Here is a 22,976-nt window from a genome sequence, read left to right as displayed (position 1 = left end):
TTTCTGTATTTAAAACTGAGCAATCACACTTCCTTGGAAAAGCTGGCAGTTTGGCTAAAAATGCTGCGAGAGAATAATCCATTACTGCTGCTAACTGTTGCATAGTAATAGCAATTGGTGCGCTAGATGTACTGGGCATCGCTAGCGGGCATAGCTGGTGTTGACACAGAAGGAGGGGATAGCGAGCTATCATCACTACCTTCAGCTAAAGAATCATCTTGGGCTACATCTTTAAGCGTGATTGTACGGTCCTTAAGCTGTTTGGACGCTATGGTACACTTCACACATAAATTTAATGGGGGAACCACCTTGGCCTTTAAACATACAGAACATAGGCTATCTGAAGGGTCAGACATGTTTGACAGACTTAGACATTACTTCAATGCAATAAAAATTATTTGACAAAAACGTTACTGTGTCTTTAAATAATAAAAGTGCACACTTTATTACTGAAACATCAAAAAACCATCAAATAAACATCCGATTTTAATGAAATTTTCACCACAGTGTCTTAATGCTTTGAAAAGATTGCACACAAATTTCAGACCAATTAACCCCCTAATGCCCAAACCGGAGCTAATAGCAGTTAACCGGTAAAAAACACTACAGTACAATGCCACAGCCTCTACTGTGGCTTTTACCTTCCTTAGGGATTATTTAAGTAGGAAATAAGCCTCTCTGAAGTCCTTTCTGATGTCTCTGGACTCCCCACGTGAAGCTGCATGAACTGCCTAGTCTAAACAACTGCGCAATTGAGGGGCCTTTTAGACTAGATTAGGTGTCCAAATAAGTGCCAGGTGCAATATTAAACCCCATAAGTGTTTCAAAGTCTGAAAAAACACCTTATTTATACTGAAAACATGCTAAAAAGCAATCGATTAAGCCCACAATAGTGTCAACCAGCATAGAGCCCTTAATATAAGCCATCATTTTATACAGAGTCTAAGAAAAATGGCTTACCTATCCCTGAGGGGATTTCTGACAGTCTTCTAGCATTACTCGATCGTTAGAAAAATGACTGATCATACCTGAAGCAGTTAAGCCTGCAAACTGTTCCCCCCAACTGAAGTTCTCTGGTATTCAACAGTCCTGCGTGGGAACAGCAATGGATTTAAGTTACTGGTGCTAAAATCATATTCCTCTCAGCAGAAATCTTCATCACTTTCTGCTTCAGAGTAAATAGTACAAGCCGGCACTATTTTAAAATAACAAACTCTTGAAAATAAATAAGAAATAAAAAACTACAACTAACACCACATACTCTTTACCACCCCCGTGGAGATGCTACTAGTTAGAGCGGCAAAGAGAATGACTGGGGGGGCGGAGCCTGAGGGGAGCTATATGGACAGCTCTGCTGTGTGCTCTTTGCCACTTCCTGTAGGGATTGAGAATATCCCACAAGTAAGGATGAAGCCGTGGACCGGATACACCAATGTAGGAGAAATAAATTTTATTACAATATAAAAAAATGTTAAAATGTACACAATACTATGCGACCGGTCGCTAAAAATATATATACAAACTTCAATTAATAGTAAATTATGTATATAAATAAGAACAACACTCTTTGAGGAATAATATAAAAAAACTCTTTTTCCTATATGCACCTTTGCAAGTTATAATAAGAACAATCCTCTTTGAAGAATATTTATAAAAAACTTTTTTCTATATGCACCTTTGCACGATATAGCCTTTGAGGATGCAGTATATACACTCTTCTAAATTATCCCAGTTTTATAGTCCGTATGAATATCTGAGTCAATAAGTCTCTGTTTTTAACAGAACAGCTGTTTTTGTCCCTGTTATCCACACAGATAGTGGTCAGAGGAAAATTATATTATTTAGGTATATTTATCCTCACCTCTGTTTTCCTGTTGATAAACCTTTTTTCTCTCCCCTCTTCACGTACCTGATAGTCGGGTTCACCTTACACTATACAGGCCTTCCACACTCGCGGCTTGAAGAGAAGAAAAAATTACGTCATATGATAATGGTAGTTCGTTTATCCAAACTTCACCTCGATAACTCCTATGCAGTAGCGGTCTGCTTGGACGCTTCCGCATCACGTGTTCTTCTGGCGTCCTGTTCTTACGTTCCGTAAGCCTCACCAGTCAGATGTTGCCTCTTCTGGTCACATGCAAAAATTCGACCAATCGGTGCTCCTTAAAATCGGCTTTTTAGAAAGTAAGCCTTATTTGGGGTATTAAGGTTTGACAAGATTTAGAGTTCTTAGTACAGACAGTCTCTCAATCGACGCGTTTCGCATTACATGGCATTTTCAAGATGAAATGACTAGTGTCTTTTGTTCCTTAAATACCCCTCCTCCAAATTTCGATTGGTTAGTTCATGCCTCCTTTCTTTAAGGTGGATTTTTCCTAAGTGAGGAATTCTAACCATCTGTGTCTCCATAATTTTTTCATGTCATCAGCCTCTTCTTTTCCTGTATATTAAAGTGAAGGTAAAGTTGCACCATATGAAAAGCAGGATTTGAAAGATCAATAAAAATAAACATAAGTTTAATTCATAATTTTTTTTTCATTTTGAATAATAAACGATATGACATTGCAAACCTTAAATACTAGAGTTCAGCGTACTGCCCGGCTCTGTGTCACATATTTTGTTATGGTGATGTAAACGCCGGCATCCAATTGAAATCCTGGCCATTAGGTGCCCACGATTGTAGACAAACCGCCCCCTCTATCTACAGCGCATGCCCAACACAATGCGCACATCTTAGTTAATAGGGAGTGAGCCTGGCTGCTTACGTAGAAAGCGGGTGGGGCCGCTTTCTACATGGGATAGAGCACTTACCAGGAAGTCAAATCGAGGGTGGAGCGACGGTACAGTCAATAGCAAATGTAATATATAAAAAATATAATGTTACAATTATTTATTTTTTTATTACAAGTTAGCGTTTTCATATATTAGCGCATAGGCTACATATATGAATGATCCGAGAGCCGCAACTTTACCTTCACTTTAAACAGAATTCTTTCTTCTGTATGTTTTGTGTAATATTTTTTCCTCTCTCAAAGGTACTATATCAAGTGCATTATTAGAATATTAAAAACAGACAAAGTTAAATGTGCATTAATTAAGCATGAACGTTACACATATTGTATGTAATACATATAATAAAATCTTTTAACATATACATATTTCAAATGAACTTATTTTAATCTTCTAAGTACATAATAATCTTGAAATTGATGATGATTGATTAATCGTGCTACAAAAGCGCAGTTCCAAATCATTGTGTTATTTTCTCTGTCTTAATTATACACAGCCTACTAGGGAGGGCTGTATTTTGGAACAGCTTGATTAATCTACAGGGTAGCGCTTTGGTAACACTCTTGCTGAGTACACTATATTACTAACTACTCCCTTTCATCAATAGCAGCACCCACAGCAAAGGAGAATAAAGTATATTGATTAAATAGAAACATGGATATTTTTAACATGAGAGAGAATTTATTGGCACATATAAATACAGAAACACAACAGATAGAAGATTGTGACATAGGAGAATTAATGGAGGAATTAGAAAATATTCTAACAAAAGAGTTAAAACAAAAAACAGAAATAGTATTTTTGGATAAATATATAGAACACAATATGGTTCCTAGGGGTCTAAGACTAGATAAAAAGTGCACATTCAATCTTAACCCCTTAATGACCACAATGTACCCTGTATGTCACTGGTCGTTAAGGGTTTTTTCAGGACATAATAGCACAAGTCTAGCAAGAACACACTATTAATGCACTCCCTCCAGCAGGCTTTGTGGAATAGAGCAGTCTCAACACTGGTGGCAAGACCGCGCTATAAAACAATCAAGTCCCAAAAAAAGGCCAGTGACATACAGGGTACGTCGCTGGTCCTTAAGGGGTTAATGAATCTTTACAGGAAGAGTGGTTTCAGGTCCTAGAAAAAGCATCATTTGGTTTAATTGAAATTATCAAAAAATCAAGAAAAATAACTTTAGAAACCTTTAGTGCAAGAATAAATGAAATTAAAGATCAATAGAACATTCAAAAAGAAAATGAACAATATATCATAACACATGTTACTGACCTAAATTTTAACTTACAGAAAACAAAAATCAGAAAATATAACAGAGATAAGGGTGATTATGGGACCCCAATAATAGAGATCAACACAGGTACAAATATAGAAGAAATAAATAAAATGGTAGAGAAAATCCCCAAGATAAATATTTTGGAAGATAGGATAAAAGAGAGCCAAATAGACATAACAAAAAATAAAGTGAGATCGCAAAATTTATATAAACCACCCCAGCAGGGAAGACAAGGATATGATAGACACCAATATAAAACTAGAGACAATGAATGGAGAGGAAGGGATAGATATTATGTACCAAGAAAACCATAGGGAAATGGGATGGAGTAATGAACATGAGAGATATTACACACAACCAAATTATAGAAATGATTACTATTCATCAAATAGGATACGGCCAGAGTATAGAGAAGAAAAATATAACTTCCAAAGAGGAGAGTATTGAGGGAGAGAAGAGAGACAGTACCCCAATAGATATAACAGGAGGGAAGAAAATTTTAATACACCAAAAAGACAAAACAAAACACAGAAAGAGTGGAGAATACCGCTAAGAAATAGATTCCAACCAATAGACAGCAATACTGAAAATACAAATATGAGAGAAGAAGTTGCAAGTACAAGTAATTCCAACAACACTAATTTTTTAGAGATAGGACAGAATCAAATAAGCAAAATGAGAACCAGAAAAAGAAGCTTAGAGGAAAGAGAGGGGGAAACAGAACAAATCCAAAAAAAGTGGAAATGAACACAAACAAAGGGATTTTCAATATAAGAGACAATATTATCTGAGGAAAAAAAAAAGAATTCTCAAATTAGGTTTATCATTTGCCCCAACTAAAAAGCTAAATAAATTTGAAACGCATATACGTCTCCCAATGTGTGCGGAAATTGACCTTAAAAAGGGACTTTCTAAAAAATCCAATAGAAAGAACATGTGCACAAAATATAGGAAAGGAAACACATTTAAAACAAAAATCCACATTCTACCCTACCCATGAGAAAGGTAATAGCCTGAATGTATTTGAAAAACTAGTGCTAGCAGATCTGGCCAAATTAAATGTAAATAAGAATGTTAAATATAATTTAACAAAAAAAAGAGACATCTGAAATAACTTAAAGAATAATACAGAAATAGTCATCAAACCAGCAGATAAAGGATAGTAGTGATGGATAACGAATACTATCTTCAGGAAGCATATCGTTTTTTGGAAGACACTACCACACATAAAAAAAAATTAAGATTAATCCAAACGAAAAAAAAAACAAAAATGCCCTTAGTAAAATGTTAGAAGAAGCAGAAAGGAAAGAAATAATCACAAAAAGGAATGTGGGTATATAAATCAACAATTTCCCAAAATGGCTATTTTTTACTTTTTACCAAATCTCTCCGAATTTGTAGATTTACACCTACAGGAACATGTAAAAATGTTAAACTCATATATTAAAGAAACGACACACATAAATATATTGGACAATTTTCCATGGGATAATGAATTAATTATAGCCACCTGCGATGTAACATCGCTTTATACGAATATAGACCACAAACTGGGGATTAAAGCCATAGAACACTTTCTGAAAGGAAATAAAAATAGAACTTAATGAGCTGGATGAGTTCATACTAAGAGGTATTAAATTCATCTTAACACAAAAACGTATTCTCATTTAGCAATGAAATGTTTGTACAAGTGAAAGGAACAGCTATGGGTACGAGGTTTGCGCCAAGCTATGCCAACCTGTTTATGGGCAAATGGGAACAGGAATTTTTAGAAGTTCATCAGCGTGACGAAAACCTTGTACTCTATAAAAGATTTATTGATGACATCTTAATCATTTGGAGAGGGAGTGAAAATAGATTACAACAGTTCTTTAGAGAAATGAATGAACACTATAGGACTACAATTTACCCATAGTCATAGTAAAGAAAAAATTACGTTTTGGACCTAGACATTATGATAGAAGAAAACACACTAACTACTAAAAAACCATGTTAAGGAGGTAGATGCCAATAATTTTATCCATTCAAAAAGCTGGCACTTAAAAAGATGGATAGACAATACCCCAAGGGACAATTTCTACGAATAAAAAGAAATTGCACCAAGGTAACAGATTATAAAGAACAGATCCGCATATTGGAAGATAGATTTCTAGAAAGAAAATATGATAAAAAAGGTACTAGAAACAGCAAAACAAGAAGTAGAGAAGAAAGAAAGACAATCTTGAAGAAAGAGTAGTGTCAGATGTAAAAACAGAAATTAAAGTACCATTTATTACTACCTACAATCAACAACATAAAGCTATGGAGAAAATAATACGTAAACATTGGCACGTGGTCAAATCAGATATACTCTTAGGAAAGGAAATATCCGAAAAACCTAAATTTGTTTATAGAAAAGCAAATTTAAAGAATATATTGGCCCCCAGTGAATACAAAAGGAAAAAAGAGAATGCAAGAGAGAGAAATATGAAAGGGAACAAAATCTGTGGCTTTTTTCCTTGCCACAGCTGTAAAGCATGTTAACATAGTAAAAAAGTAAAAACCTTCACATCTACTAGCACAGGAAAATGTTATGACATAAAGGATACCATAAGATGCAATTATAAGGGATACTATACATTTTACAGTGTCCGTGTAAATTACAGTATTTGGGCGAAACAAGACCATATAAAGACAGGATAAGAGAACATCTGTACAATATTGAGAAAGGAAAGTTGGAATCCCGCCTATATGATCATTTTAAAACAGCACACAAAAACAGCACTAAAGATATAATATGTTGGGCAGTAAAAAAAAGTGAAAGAATTGGAGGTGAGGGAATTATGAAACATAAATTCTCAGAAAAGAAGCAGAACTAATACATGAGTTAGGAACATTATACCCTGCAGGCTTAAACTCTGAATTCAACTTAAAGTGTCAGTAAACCTAAAAAATAATGTTATATAATTCTGCACATAGTGCAGAATTATATAACATTATTTTAGTGTTATAGTTATAAAAGCCTTTTTTCCCTTTTAATATTTTAAAAATATGCCGCTTTCACAGACCCGCTCTCTGCTGAGCGGGTCTGTTTTTTTTACTCGGCACATCGGGCCAGCTGTATAGTCACAGCCCAGCCCGGCCCGACCCGACCACGCCATAAGACTAAGTGCAGCTCGCTCCTGCTCTGACAGCAGGAGCGAGCTTCACTTAATGTTATGGCGCGGTCGGGCCGGGCTGTGACTATACAGCTGGCCCGATGCGCTGAGTAAAAAAAACAGACACGCTCAGCAGAGAGCAGAGGTTTACTGTCCCTTTAAGTCCTTTTATTCTAGACTAAGAGAGACTGCAATATTTTTCATATAGGGCTATACTAATGTTAGTTAGCTAAATACTACCACTAATCAACATATGCATATAGATTTTGAAATATGTACTATACATAATCTGTGTACTCAAAGGTTAAATAAATTTCAAGATTATTATGTACATAGAAGATTAAAATAAGTTAATCTGAAATATGGATACGTTAAACGATTTTAAGATATGTATTATATACAATATGTGTAACGTTCATTCTTAATTAATGCACATTTAACTTTGTCTGTATGTTTTTAATATTCTAATAATGCACTTGATATAGTACCTTTGAGAGAGGAAAAAATATTACACAAAACATACAGAAGAAAAAATTCTGTTTAATATACAGGAAAAGAAGAGGCTGATGACATGAAAAAATTATGGAGACACAGGTGGTCAGAGTTCCTCACTTACGAAAAATCCACCTTAAAGTAAGGAGGAGGCATGAACTAGCCAATCGAAATTAGGAGGAGGGGTATTTAAGGAACAACAGACACTAGTCCTTTCATCCTGAAAAAACCATGTAATAAGGCGAAACGCGTCGATTGAGAGACTGTCTGTACTAAGAACTCTAAATCTCTGCGCAAGTGTTGTCAAACCTTAATACCCCAAATAAGGCTTACTTTCTAAAAAGCCAATTTTAAGGAGCACCGATTGGTCGAATTTTTGCATGTGACCAGAAGAGGCAACATCTGACTGGTGAGGCTTACGGAACGTAAGAACAGGACGTCAGAAGAACACGTGATGAGGAAGCGTCCAAGCAGACCGCTACTGCATAGGAGTTATCGAGGTGAAGTTTGGATAAACGAACTACCGTTATCATCTGACGTAAGTTTTTCTTCTCTTCAAGCCGCGAGTGTGGAAGGCCTGTATAGTGTAAGAACCCGAATATCAGGTACGTGAAGAGGGGAGAGAAAAAACAATTTATGTAAGAACTTACCTGATAAATTCATTTCTTTCATATTGGCAAGAGTCCATGAGCTAGTGACGTATGGGATATACATTCCTACCAGGAGGGGCAAAGTTTCCCAAACCTCAAAATGCCTATAAATACACCCCTCACCACACCCACAATTCAGTTTAACGAATAGCCAAGAAGTGGGGTGAAAAGAAAGGAGCGAAAGCATCAAACAAGGAATTGGAATAATTGTGCTTTATACAAAAAAAAATCATAAACACCACAAAAAGGGTGGGCCTCATGGACTCTTGCCAATATGAAAGAAATTAATTTATCAGGTAAGTTCTTACATAAATTATGTTTTCTTTCATGTAATTGGCAAGAGTCCATGAGCTAGTGACGTATGGGATAGAAGATACCCAAGATGTGGAACTTCCACGCAAGAGTCACTAGAGAGGGAGGGATCAAATAAAGCCAGCCAATTCCACTGAAAAAATAATCCACAACCCAAATCAAAAGTTTTAATCTTATAATGAAAAAAAAACTGAAATTATAAGCAGAAGAATCAAACTGAAACAGCTGCCTGAAGTACTTTTCTACCAAAAACTGCTTCAGAAGAAGAGGAAACATCAAAATGGTAGAATTTAGTAAGCGTATGCAAAGAAGACCAAGTTGCTGCTTTGCAAATCTGATCAACAGAAGCTTCATTCCTAAAAGCCCAGGAAGTAGAAACTGACCTAGTAGAATGAGCCGTAATCCTTTGAGGCGGGGATTTACCAGACTCCACATAAGCATGATGAATCAAAGACTTTAACCAAGACGCCAAAGAAATGACAGAAGTCTTCTGACCTTTCCTAGAACCAGAAAAGATAACAAATAGACTAGAAGTCTTTCTGAAATCTTTTGTAGCTTCAACATAATATTTCAAAGCTCTTACTACATCCAAAGAATGTAAACGTCTCTTTCTGACCCCTACGCTTCCCAGAAAAAACAACAAACAGGGAAGATTGATGAAACTCCTTAGTTGCCTGTAAGTAAAACTTCAAGGCACGGACCTTGTCCAAATTATGCAACAGTCGCTCCGTCTTAGAAGGATTAGGACACAAGGAAGGAACAACAATTTCCTGATTAATATTTTTATTTGAAACAACCTTAAGAAGAAAACCAGGTTTGGTACGTAACACTACCTTATCCGCATGGAAAATAAGATAAGGAGAATCACATTTAATGCCGAAAGCTCAGAAACTCTGCGAGCAGAAGAAATAGCAACCAAAAACAAAACTTTCCAAGATAATAACTTAATATCTATGGAATGCATAGGTTCGAACTGAACCCCTTGAAGAACCATAAGAACTAAATTCAAACTCCAAGGAGGAGCAATACGTCTAAACACAGGCCTGATTCTAGTCAGAGCCTGACAAAAAGATTGAACATCTGGAACATCTGCCAGACGCTTGTGTAGCAAAATAGACAAGGCAGAAATCTGTCCCTTTAAGGAACTTGCTGACAACCCTTTCTCCAATCCATCTTGGAGAAAAGACAAAATCCTGGGAATCCTAACTCTACTCCATGAGTAGCCCTTGGATTCGTACCAATAAAGATATTTACGCCATATCTTATGGTAAATCTTTCTAGTAACAGGCTTACATGCCTGAATCAAAGTATTAATGACCGAATCAGAGAAACCTCGCTAAGATAAAATCAAGCGTTCAATCTCCAAGCAGTTAGCTGCAGAGAAATTAGATTCAGGTGATGGAAGGGTCCCTGAATGAGAAGGTCTTGCCTCAATGGAAGCTTCAACGGTGGCTGAGATGACATGTCCACCAGATCGGCATACCAAATCTTGCGAGGCCACGCAGGAGCGATGAGGATCACCGAAGCCCTCTCCTGTTTGACTCTAGCAATCACCCGGGGAAGGAGAGCAAACGGCGGAAACACATAAGCTAGGTTGAACGACCAAGGCACTGCCAAGGCATCTATCAGTTCGGCCTGAGGATCCCTGGACCTAGATCCGTATCTCGGGGGCTTGGCATTCTGACGAGATGCCATAAGATCCAGCTCCGGCCTGCCCCATCTGAGAATCAGGTTGGCAAAGACCTCCGGATGGAGTTCCCATTCCCCCGGATGAAACGTCTGTCTGCCCCGAAAAAAACGCCTCCCAGTTATCTACTCCTGGGATGTGGATTGCCAACAGATAACAAAAGCGAGTCTGCCCACTGAATTATCCTGGCTACTTCTGTCATCGCTAACGAACTCCTTGTTCCTCCCTGATGATTGATGTAAGCTACAGTCGTGATGTTGTCCGACTGGAATCTGATGAATTTGGACGAAAGCCAACTGAGGCCAAGCCTGAAGCGCATTGAATATTGCTCTCATCTCCAGAATGTTGATGGGAAGTAGAGACTCCGATTGCGTCCATAAACCCTGAGCCTTCAAGGAATTCCAGACTGCTCCCCATCCTATCAGACTGGCATCTGTTGTCACTATCTCCCATGAGGGTCTGCGGAAGCATGTCCCCTGGGACAGATGATCCAACGACAACCACCATAGAAGAGAATCCCTGGTCTCCTGATCTAGCTCTATTTGAGGAGACAAATTTGCATAATCTCCATTCCACTGACTGAGCATGCTCAGTTGCAGAAGTCTGAGATGAAAACGAGCAACCGGAATGATGTCCATTGCCGCTACCATCAATCCAATTGCCTCCATGCACTGAGCCACGGCCAAGGAGTGGACTGAAGGGTTCGGCATGTGTTCAGAATCTTCAACTTTCTGACTTCTGTCAAAAACAGAATTTATGTTTACCTGATAAATTACTTTCTCCAACGGTGTGTCCGGTCCACGGCGTCATCCTTACTTGTGGGATATTCTCTTCCCCAACAGGAAATGGCAAAGAGCCCAGCAAAGCTGGTCACATGATCCCTCCTAGGCTCCGCCTTCCCCAGTCATTCGACCGACGTAAAGGAGGAATATTTGCATAGGAGAAATCATATGATACCGTGGTGACTGTAGTTAAAGAAAATAAATTATCAGACCTGATTAAAAAACCAGGGCGGGCCGTGGACCGGACACACCGTTGGAGAAAGTAATTTATCAGGTAAACATAAATTCTGTTTTCTCCAACATAGGTGTGTCCGGTCCACGGCGTCATCCTTACTTGTGGGAACCAATACCAAAGCTTTAGGACACGGATGAAGGGAGGGAGCAAATCAGGTCACCTAAATGGAAGGCACCACGGCTTGCAAAACCTTTCTCCCAAAAATAGCCTCAGAAGAAGCAAAAGTATCAAACTTGTAAAATTTGGTAAAAGTGTGCAGTGAAGACCAAGTCGCTGCCTTACATATCTGATCAACAGAAGCCTCGTTCTTGAAGGCCCATGTGGAAGCCACAGCCCTAGTGGAATGAGCTGTGATTCTTTCAGGAGGCTGCCGTCCGGCAGTCTCATAAGCCAATCTGATGATGCTTTTAATCCAAAAAGAGAGAGAGGTAGAAGTTGCTTTTTGACCTCTCCTTTTACCAGAATAAACAACAAACAAGGAAGATGTTTGTCTAAAATCCTTTGTAGCATCTAAATAGAATTTTAGAGCGCGAACAACATCCAAATTGTGCAACAAACGTTCCTTCTTTGAAACTGGATTCGGACACAAAGAAGGCACGACTATCTCCTGGTTAATGTTTTTGTTAGAAACAACTTTCGGAAGAAAACCAGGTTTAGTACGTAAAACCACCTTATCTGCATGGAACACCAGATAAGGAGGAGAACACTGCAGAGCAGATAATTCTGAAACTCTTCTAGCAGAAGAAATTGCAACCAAAAACAAAACTTTCCAAGATAATAACTTAATATCAACGGAATGTAAGGGTTCAAACGGAACCCCCTGAAGAACTGAAAGAACTAAATTGAGACTCCAAGGAGGAGTCAAAGGTTTGTAAACAGGCTTGATTCTAACCAGAGCCTGAACAAAGGCTTGAACATCTGGCACAGCTGCCAGCTTTTTGTGAAGTAACACAGACAAGGCAGAAATCTGTCCCTTCAAGGAACTTGCAGATAATCCTTTCTCCAATCCTTCTTGAAGAAAGGATAGAATCTTAGGAATTTTTACCTTGTCCCAAGGGAATCCTTTAGATTCACACCAACAGATATATTTTTTCCATATTTTGTGGTAAATTTTTCTAGTTACAGGCTTTCTGGCCTGAACAAGAGTATCAATAACAGAATCTGAGAACCCTCGCTTTGATAAGATCAAGCGTTCAATCTCCAAGCAGTCAGTTGGAGTGAGACCAGATTCGGATGTTCGAACGGACCTTGAACAAGAAGGTCTCGTCTCAAAGGTAGCTTCCATGGTGGAGCCGATGACATATTCACCAGGTCTGCATACCAAGTCCTGCGTGGCCACGCAGGAGCTATCAAGATCACCGATGCCCTCTCCTGATTGATCCTGGCTACCAGCCTGGGGATGAGAGGAAACGGTGGGAATACATAAGCTAGGTTGAAGGTCCAAGGTGCTACTAGTGCATCTACTAGAGTCGCCTTGGGATCCCTGGATCTAGACCCGTAGCAAGGAACCTTAAAGTTCTGACGAGAGGCCATCAGATCCATGTCTGGAATGCCCCACAGTTGAGTAATTTGGGCAAAGATTTCCGGATGGAGTTCCCACTCCCCCGGATGTAATGTCTGACGACTCAGAAAATCCGCTTCCCAATTTTCCACTCCTGGGATGTGGATTGCAGACAAGTGGCAGGAGTGAGTCTCCGCCCATTGAATGATTTTGGTCACTTCTTCCATCGCCAGGGAACTCCTTGTTCCCCCCTGATGGTTGATGTACGCAACAGTCGTCATGTTGTCTGATTGAAACCGTATGAACTTGGCCTTTGCTAGCTGAGGCCAAGCCTTGAGAGCATTGAGTATCGCTCTCAGTTCCAGAATATTTATCGGTAGAAGAGATTCTTCCCGAGACCAAAGACCCTGAGCTCTCAGGGGTCCCCAGACCGCGCCCCAGCCCATCAGACTGGCGTCGGTCGTGACAATGACCCACTCTGGTCTGCGGAAGCTCATCCCCTGTGACAGGTTGTCCAGGGACAGCCACCAACGGAGTGAATCTCTGGTCCTCTGATTTACTTGTATCGTCGGAGACAAGTCTGTATAGTCCCCATTCCACTGACTGAGCATGCACAGTTGTAATGGTCTTAGATGAATGCGCGCAAAAGGAACTATGTCCATTGCCGCTACCATCAAACCTATTACTTCTATGCACTGCGCTATGGAAGGAAGAGGAACGGAACGAAGTATTTGACAAGAGTTTAGAAGTTTTGTTTTTCTGGCCTCTGTCAGAAAAATCCTCATTTCTAAGGAGTCTATTATTGTTCCCAAGAAGGGAACCCTCGTTGACGGAGATAGAGAACTCTTTTCTACGTTCACTTTCCATCCGTGAGATCTGAGAAAGGCCAGGACAAAGTCCGTGTGAGCCTTTGCTAGAGGAAGGGACGACGCTTGAATCAGAATGTCGTCCAAGTAAGGTACTACTGCAATGCCCCTTGGTCTTAGCACCGCTAGAAGGGACCCTAGTACCTTTGTGAAAATCCTTGGAGCAGTGGCTAATCCGAACGGAAGTGCCACGAACTGGTAATGCTTGTCCAGGAATGCGAACCTTAGGAACCGATGATGTTCCTTGTGGATAGGAATATGTAGATACGCATCCTTTAAATCCACCGTGGTCATGAATTGACCTTCCTGGATGGAAGGAAGAATTGTTCGAATGGTTTCCATTTTGAACGATGGAACCTTGAGAAACTTGTTTAGGATCTTGAGATCTAAGATTGGTCTGAACGTTCCCTCTTTTTTGGGAACTACGAACAGATTGGAGTAGAACCCCATCCCTTGTTCTCCTAATGGAACAGGATGAATCACTCCCATTTTTAACAGGTCTTCTACACAATGTAAGAATGCCTGTTTTTTTATGTGGTCTGAAGACAATTGAGACCTGTGGAACCTCCCCCTTGGGGGAAGCCCTTTGAATTCCAGAAGATAACCTTGGGAGACTATTTCTAGCGCCCAAGGATCCAGAACATCTCTTGCCCAAGCCTGAGCGAAGAGAGAGAGTCTGCCCCCCACCAGATCCGGTCCCGGATCGGGGGCCAACATCTCATGCTGTCTTGGTAGCAGTGGCAGGTTTCTTGGCCTGCTTTCCCTTGTTCCAGCCTTGCATTGGTCTCCAGGCTGGCTTGGCTTGAGAAGTATTACCCTCTTGCTTAGAGGACGTAGCACTTGGGGCTGGTCCGTTTCTACGAAAGGGACGAAAATTAGGTTTATTTTTGGCCTTGAAAGACCTATCCTGAGGAAGGGCGTGGCCCTTGCCCCCAGTGATATCAGAGATAATCTCTTTCAAGTCAGGGCCAAACAGCGTTTTCCCCTTGAAAGGAATGTTAAGCAATTTGTTCTTGGAAGACGCATCCGCTGACCAAGATTTTAACCAAAGCGCTCTGCGCGCCACAATAGCAAACCCAGAATTTTTCGCCGCTAACCTAGCCAATTGCAAAGTGGCGTCTAGGGTGAAAGAATTAGCCAATTTGAGAGCACGGATTCTGTCCATAATCTCCTCATAAGAAGGAGAATTACTAGTGATCGCCTTTTCTAGCTCATCGAACCAGAAACACGCGGCTGTAGTGACAGGGACAATGCATGAAATTGGTTGTAGAAGGTAACCTTGCTGAACAAACATCTTTTTAAGCAAACCTTCTAATTTTTTATCCATAGGATCTTTGAAAGCACAACTATCTTCTATAGGGATAGTAGTGCGTTTGTTTAGAGTAGAAACCGCCCCCTCGACCTTGGGGACTGTCTGCCATAAGTCCTTTCTGGGGTCGACCATAGGAAACAATTTTTTAAATATGGGGGGAGGGACGAAAGGTATACCGGGCCTTTCCCATTCTTTATTTACAATGTCCGCCACCCGCTTGGGTATAGGAAAAGCTTCGGGGGGCCCCGGGACCTCTAGGAACTTGTCCATTTTACATAGTTTCTCTGGGATGACCAAATTCTCACAATCATCCAGAGTGGATAACACCTCCTTAAGCAGAGCGCGGAGATGTTCCAACTTAAATTTAAATGTAATCACATCAGGTTCAGCTTGTTGAGAAATTTTCCCTGAATCTGAAATTTCTCCCTCAGACAAAACCTCCCTGGCCCCCTCAGACTGGTGTAGGGGCCCTTCAGAAACAATATCATCAGCGTCCTCATGCTCTTCAGTATTTTCTAAAACAGAGCAGTCGCGCTTTCGCTGATAAGTGGGCATTTTGGCTAAAATGTTTTTGATAGAATTATCCATTACAGCCGTTAATTGTTGCATAGTAAGGAGTATTGGCGCGCTAGATGTACTAGGGGCCTCTTGTGTGGGCAAGACTGGTGTAGACGAAGGAGGGGATGATGCAGTACCATGCTTACTCCCCTCACTTGAGGAATCATCTTGGGCATCATTTTCTCTAAATTTTGTGTCACATAAATCACATCTATTTAAATGAGAAGGGACCTTGGCTTCCCCACATTCAGAACACAGTCTATCTGGCAGTTCAGACATGTTAAACAGGCATAAACTTGATAACAAAGTACAAAAAACGTTTTAAAATAAAACCGTTACTGTCACTTTAAATTTTAAACTGAACACACTTTATTACTGCAATTGCGAAAAAGTATGAAGGAATTGTTCAAAATTCACCAAAATTTCACCACAGTGTCTTAAAGCCTTAAAAGTATTGCACACCAAATTTGGAAGCTTTAACCCTTAAAATAACGGAACCGGAGCCGTTTTTATATTTAACCCCTTTACAGTTAAACACTAAAAAACTCTAAGCCATCTCCGTGGAGATGTTGCCTGTACAACGGCAAAGAGAATGACTGGGGAAGGCGGAGCCTAGGAGGGATCATGTGACCAGCTTTGCTGGGCTCTTTGCCATTTCCTGTTGGGGAAGAGAATATCCCACAAGTAAGGATGACGCCGTGGACCGGACACACCTATGTTGGAGAAAAGATCTTCATGGATAGAGTGTCGATTAGAGTACCCAAGAAAGGAACCCATGTCTGCAGGACTAGCAAACTTTTCATCCGTGAGTCCTTAGAAAGGACAGAACAATGTCGGTATGAGACTGTGTTAGCTGGTAAGACGCCTGGATCAGAATATCGTCCAGATAAGGCACCACTGCAATGCCCCGCGGCCTGAGAACCGCCAGCAGAGACCCCAGAACCTTTGTGAAAATTCTGGGTGCTGTGGCCAGCCCGAAAGGAAGAGCCACGAACTGAAAATGTTTGTCCAGGAAGGCAAATCGGAGGAACTTGTGATAATCTTTGTGGATAGGAACATGTAGATATGCATCCTTCAGATCCACAGTAGTCATAAATTGACCCTCCTGGATCAATGGAAGAATGGTACGAATAGTTTCCATCTTGAAGGATGGAACTGAGAAACTTGTTTAGACCTTTGAGGTCTAAAATAGGTCGGAACGTTCCCTCTTTTTTGGGAACTACAAAGGGATTTGAGTAAAACCCCTGCCCCTGTTCCTGTATTGGAACAGGGCATATTACTTCCATGGAGGAGAGATCTCTTACACAGTGTAAGAACGCCTCTCTTTATCTGGTCGACAGACAATCGTGAAAGAAGAAACCTTCCTCTGGGAAAGGAATTTTTGAACTCCAACTGATACCCTTGAGACACGATTTCTAGCGTCCAGGGATCCTGAACGTCTCTTGTCCAAGCCTTGACAAAGTCTGCCCCTACTAGATCCGGTCCCGGATCGGGGGCCACCCCTTCATGCTGTCTTGGTAGCAGCAGCAGGCTTCTTGGGTTGTTTACCCTTGTTCCAAGACTTGTTGGGTCTCCAGGTGGATTTGTCTTGCGAATAATTCCCTTCCTGTTTAGTGGAAGAGGAAACTAAATTTATGCTTCCCTGATAAATTACTTTCTTTTACGATATGACGAATCCACGGATTTCATCCTTACTTGTGGGATATTAACCTCCTGCTAACAGGAAGTGGCAAAGAGCACCACAGCAGAGCTGTATATATAGCCCCTCCGCTTCCCCTCCACCCTCAGTCATTCGGCCGAAGGTATAGAAAGAGAAAAAGGAAAGGCTTAAAGGTGCAGATGTGACTGAAGTTTACAAAAAATATAAAGAAAAACTGTCTTAAAAAGAACAGGGTGGGCCGTGGACTCGTCATATCGTAAAAGAAAGTAATTTATCAGGTAAGCATAAATTTAGTTTTCTTTTACAAAGATATGACGAGTCCACAGATTTCATCCTTACTTGTGGGACAGATGATCTGACGACAACCACCAAAGAAGAGAGTTTCTGGTCTCTTGATCCAGAATTATCTTTGGAGATAAATCCGCATAATTCCCATTCCACTGACCGAGAATGCACAGTTTCAGTGGTCTGAGATGAAAGCGAGCAAACAGAACGATGTCCATTGCCGCTACCATTAATCCGATTACCTCCACACACTGAGCCACTGATGGCCGAGGAATGGACAGAAGTGCTCGGCAAGTATTAAAAATCTTAGATTTTCTGACCTCCGTCAGAAATACTTTCATGGCTACCGAGTCTATCAGAGTTCCAAAGAAAGGAACCCTTGTCTGTGGAACAAGTGAACTCTTCTCTATGTTCACCTTCCAGCCGTGAGTTCTCACAAAAGACAACACTGTGTCCGTGTGAGATTTTGTCAGATGATATGTTGACGCCTGAATCAGAATATCGTCCAGATAAGGCGCCACCGCTATCCTTTGCGGTCTGAGAACCGCCAAAAGAGACCCTAGAACCTTTGTGAATATTCTGGGTGCTGTGGCCAACCCGAAAGGAAGAGCCACGAACTGATAATGTTTGTCCAAAAAGGCAAACCTTAGAAACCGATGATGATCTTTGTAGATTGGAATATAAAGGTAAGCATCCTTCAAATCCACGGTAGTCATATATTGACCCTCCTGGATCATTGGTAAAATCGTTTGAATTGTCTCCATCTTGAATGATGGAACTTTTAGAAATTTGTTTAGACACTTGAGGTCCAAAATGGGCCTGAACGTTCCCTCTTTTTTGGGGACCACAAATAGGTTTGAGTAAAACCCATGTCCCTGTTCCAATTTTGGAACAGGAAAGATTACTCCCATAGTAAAAAGGTCTTTTACACAGCGTAAGAACGCTTCTCTCTTTAACTGGTTTGCAGATAATTTTGAAAGATGAAATCTCCCTCTTGGGAGAAAATCCTTGAATTCCAATTGATAACCGTGGGTCACTATTTCTAGTGCCCAGGAATCCTGAACATCACTTGCCCAAGCCTGAGCAAAGAAAGAAAGTCTGCCCCCTACTAGATCGGGTCCCGGATCGGGGCCACCCCTTCATGCTGCTTTGTGGAAGAAGAAAAAGCGGGGGTCCTCCTTTAAAGTTCCGAAAGGAACGTAAATTATTCCGTTTACCCCTCATTTTAACCGACCTATCCTGAGGTAGGGCATGGCCCTTACCTCCTGTAATATCAGAAATGATCTCCTTCAATTCTGGCCCAAAAAGGGTCTTACCTTTAAAGGGAATAGCTAAAAGCTTATGTTTTGATGACACATCAGCAGACCAAGATTTGAGCCACAATGCTCTACGTGCTAAAACCGCAAATCCTGCATTTTTTGCCGCTAATTTAGCAATATGAAAAGCGGCATCAGTAATAAAAGAATTAGCTAGCTTAAGAGCCTTAATTCTATCTAGAATGTCATCTAATGGAGTCTGAACATTAAGAGACTCTTCTAGAGCCTCAAACCAAAAAGCTGCTGCAGTAGTTACTGGAACAATGCAAGTCATAGGTTGTAAAAGAAATCCCTGATTAACAAATAATTTCTTTAGTAGACCCTCTAATTTCTCATCCATAGGATCCTTGAAAGCACAATTACCCTCAATGGGTATAGTAGTACGCTTAGCTAGGGAAGATATAGCTCCCTCTAACTTAGGGACCGTTTGCCATGAGTCCCGAATGGTATCCGATATAGGAAACATTTTCTTAAAATTAGGAGAGAGAGAAAACGGTATACCTGGTCAATCCCATTCCTTACTAATAATTTCCGAAATTCTCTTAGGAACCGGAAAAACATCAGTGTAAGTAGGAACTTCCAAATATTTATCCATTTTACACAATTTCTCTGGAGGAATCACAATAGGATCACTATCATCCAGAGTCGCTAAAACCTCCCTAAGCAACAGGCGGAGGTGTTCAAGCTTAAATTTAAATGACATAGCATCCGAATCTGTCTGAGGCAAAACATTCCCTGAATCAGAATTTTCACCCTCAGACAGTAATTCCCTGATCCCCAACTCAGAGCACTGTGAAGGAACATCGGAAATAGCAAATAAAGCATCAGAGGATTCAGTATTTACATTAATACTTGACCTACTGCGTTTACCCTGCAACACTGGTAATTTAGACAATACCTCTGTAAGGGTAGTTGACATAACTGCAGCCATCTCCTGCAGAGTAAAGGAATTAGACGCACTAGAAGTACTTGGCGTAACTTGTGTGGCGTTAAAGGTTGTGACACTTGGGGAGAATTGGATGTCATATGCTGATTCTCTTCAGACTGAGAATCATCCCTAGGCACACTTACTTTATTTAAAATATGCTTTTTACATTGTAAAGCCCTTTTAGTACAAAAGTTACACAATGTTAGAGGGGGTTGCACAATAGCTTCTAAACACATAGAACAATGAGAAACCTCAATGTCAGACATGTTGAACAAACTAGTAATACCAGAAAAGTCGTTTAAACACTTATTTATAGCATAAAATAAACATTAGAAAAAACGTGTACTGTGTCTAAAAAGAAAAAGTGAACAATTTTTCCAAAATGCACAAAAAACGTTAAATTATTCCCAAATTTAACTTAATATCGTTGGTTAATCCAAAAATGACTGCACCCAGAAGCAAGGGCAGAAATAAGGCTTTAGAAGTACTTATATCAAGATGTAGTCAAAAGAGAGATAAAAAAATACACTCTGCACCTCGCCACAGCTCTGCTGTGGCGCCTACCTGCCCCCAGGGTACTTTGAATCAAGTTTCCAACCCTTCAGACCAGCTATACAGTCCTGGAGCCACCGAGTTACTGTTTGCTGCTGCTAAGCCTGAAGAAATTGCGCCAAAATAGGCTCCACCCCTTAAGCTCAAAAGTCGGAGTAGGCCCAAACAACACCGCATGGAAATGCAGTTTTGCACTAAAGTAAAGATACACACACAATATAACCCTCAAGCATAAAACCAATAAGTTTTAAGTGCCAAAAATAAAAAACATAAAACATCGTTTTTTATATTGTCTCCCATGTCACATAATGCCCAAATATCAACTAATGATAAATATAAAATAGGGACTCCAGTAACACCCCTCTTATTAAAATAGGTTTTACTGCTTACCCCATTCCCATACAGGGAAATAATGCCAGCCAGTTCTGATACACCAAGTCTCCTCAGAAAAAAAGGCTGCACATACCTTAATGCTGCTTGTAGCATGAAACCGGTCTCCACACTGAAGATGTCTCATGGTTACCTTCAGAAGTCTTGTGGGAACCAGCGTGGATCTTAGTTACAAATGCTAAGATCATCAAACCTCAGGGCAGAAAACTTCTTCCATATCCCCCTGAGGAAAATAGTACGCACCTGTACCATTTAAAAAAAAAAACTTCTTGATTGAAGAAACTAAAGAGAATGAGTGGGGGTGGAGGGGAAGGGGAGGGGCTATATATACAGCTCTGCTGTGGTGCTCTTTTCCACTTCCTGTTAGCAGGAGGTTAATATCCCACAAGTAAGGATGAAATCCGTGGACTGGTCATATCTTTGTAAAAGAAAGAGGGGACTCCCTTGAAATTTCGAAAGAAATGAAAATTACTCTGTCGTCTCCATTGCTTAGATGTTTTATCTTGAGGGAGAAGGTGACCCTTACCTCCCATAATGTCAGAAATTATCTCTTTCAAGACAGGCGCGAACAGGGTCTTTCCCTTGAAAGGAATAGCCAAAAGCTTGGATTTAGAGGACACATCCGCAGACCAAGATTTTAACCATAAGGCTCTTCGTGCTAAGATGGAGAATCCTTAACTCTTAGCCGCCGATTTGGTGATCTGAAAGTAAGCATCTGTAATAAAAGAATTAGCCAACTTAAGAGCCTTAATTCTATCCTGTATTTCTTCCAAAGAAGTCTCAGTCCTAAGAGACTCTTCTAGGGCGTCAAACCAAAAAGCAGCCGCAGACAGAACTGTTACAATGCAGGCCGCAGGTTGCAATAGAAACCCTTGATGAACAGAGTTTTTTGAGAAGACCCTCCAACTTCTTATCCATGGGGTCTTTGAAAGCACAACTGTCCTCGATAGGGATAGTCGTACGCTTAGCCAGGGTAGAAATAGCTCCCTCCACCTTAGGGATCGCCTGCCAAGAATCCCAAACAGTGTCAGCTATAGGGTACATTTTCTTAAAAATAGGAGGAGAGAACGAGATACCCGGTCTTTAACATTCTCTAGCAATAATTTCCAAAATTCTCTTAGGAACAGGAAAAACATCAGAATAAGAAGGAACCTCCAAATATCTGTCCAGCTTACTCAATTTCTCTGGAGGGACCACAATAGAATCACAGTCGTCCAGAGTCACCAAAACCTCTTGTAGCAACAGGCGGAGGTGTTCAAGCTTAAATCTGAAGGACATCACGTCCGAATCTGTCGGGGGCAATGCACTTCCTGAGTCAGAAAGTTTCCCCTCAGACAGAGCCCCCGTACCCACCAATTCAGAGCCCTGGGAGGGTACATCGGAAATAGCCATCAAAGCATCAGAAGTCGCATGGACCACATGGGTCTCTTTCCTACTGTGCTTGCCTTGTAACACTGGCAAATTAGATAAAACCTCTGAAAGAGTGGATGACATAACTGCAGCCATATCCTGCAGAGCGAATGCAGCAGACGCAGTCGAAGAACACGGTGTCGCCTTATCGGGCGTTAAAAGTTGCGACGCTTGGGGAGAAAGATGCAGCATACCCTAAATCTCATCAGTCTGAGAACAATCCTTAGATATACTTTTATTGAAAAAAAAATACTCTCTACACTTGACAAATATGTTCAAAATTTAGGAGCCAGTAAGAATATTTAGCAGCCAGGCATATTTTTAGGAGCCAGACAGTTGGATTTGTATATAGATATATGGAGAATAACCCAAAAAGTTAGGAGCAAGGGGTAAAATTCTAGGAGCCAGTGGCTCAGAGGCTCCTGGGTTTGTCGAGCCCTGCTCTACACTGTAGAGCCCTCTCAATACATGAGGGACAAAACGTAACAGGGGATTCCACAATGGCATCTAAACACATAGGACATGTACTGTGTTCAAGATCATCCATGATAACAGAAAGCAAAAGCTAGCTTGGTCGTGTCACTGAAAATTATGGCTACAAATCCCACCAGATAATCAGCCCAATATATATATAAAAAAAGTGTGCACTGTTTCTTTAAAAGACAAACTGTCACAGTTTTTAAATATCGATACTTAAAATCCAATAGAGTAAAATGTGGTTTAAGATATACCCCACACTCCCTGCAAGTGGAGACTGTGTTAACAGAAAAAACACTGGCACACCAGAAATCAGCCACCTCGCCACATCTCCGCGGACCAAGACTATC

The 22,976-nt window shown here is 40.6% G+C and overlaps 1 protein-coding gene across 9 annotated transcripts in view; it reads right to left on the bottom strand.

Moving 5' to 3' along the window:
* The window catches only part of TRIP12 (thyroid hormone receptor interactor 12), a 1,052,161-nt gene that overhangs the window by 822,448 nt on the left and 206,737 nt on the right, over positions 1 to 22,976 (bottom strand). The window lies entirely within an intron of this gene.

Source organism: Bombina bombina, chromosome 4 (genome assembly GCF_027579735.1).
Source record: "Bombina bombina isolate aBomBom1 chromosome 4, aBomBom1.pri, whole genome shotgun sequence".
NCBI classification, from domain to species: domain Eukaryota; kingdom Metazoa; phylum Chordata; class Amphibia; order Anura; family Bombinatoridae; genus Bombina; species Bombina bombina.
This window is presented reverse-complemented; position numbering and strand designations above follow the sequence as displayed.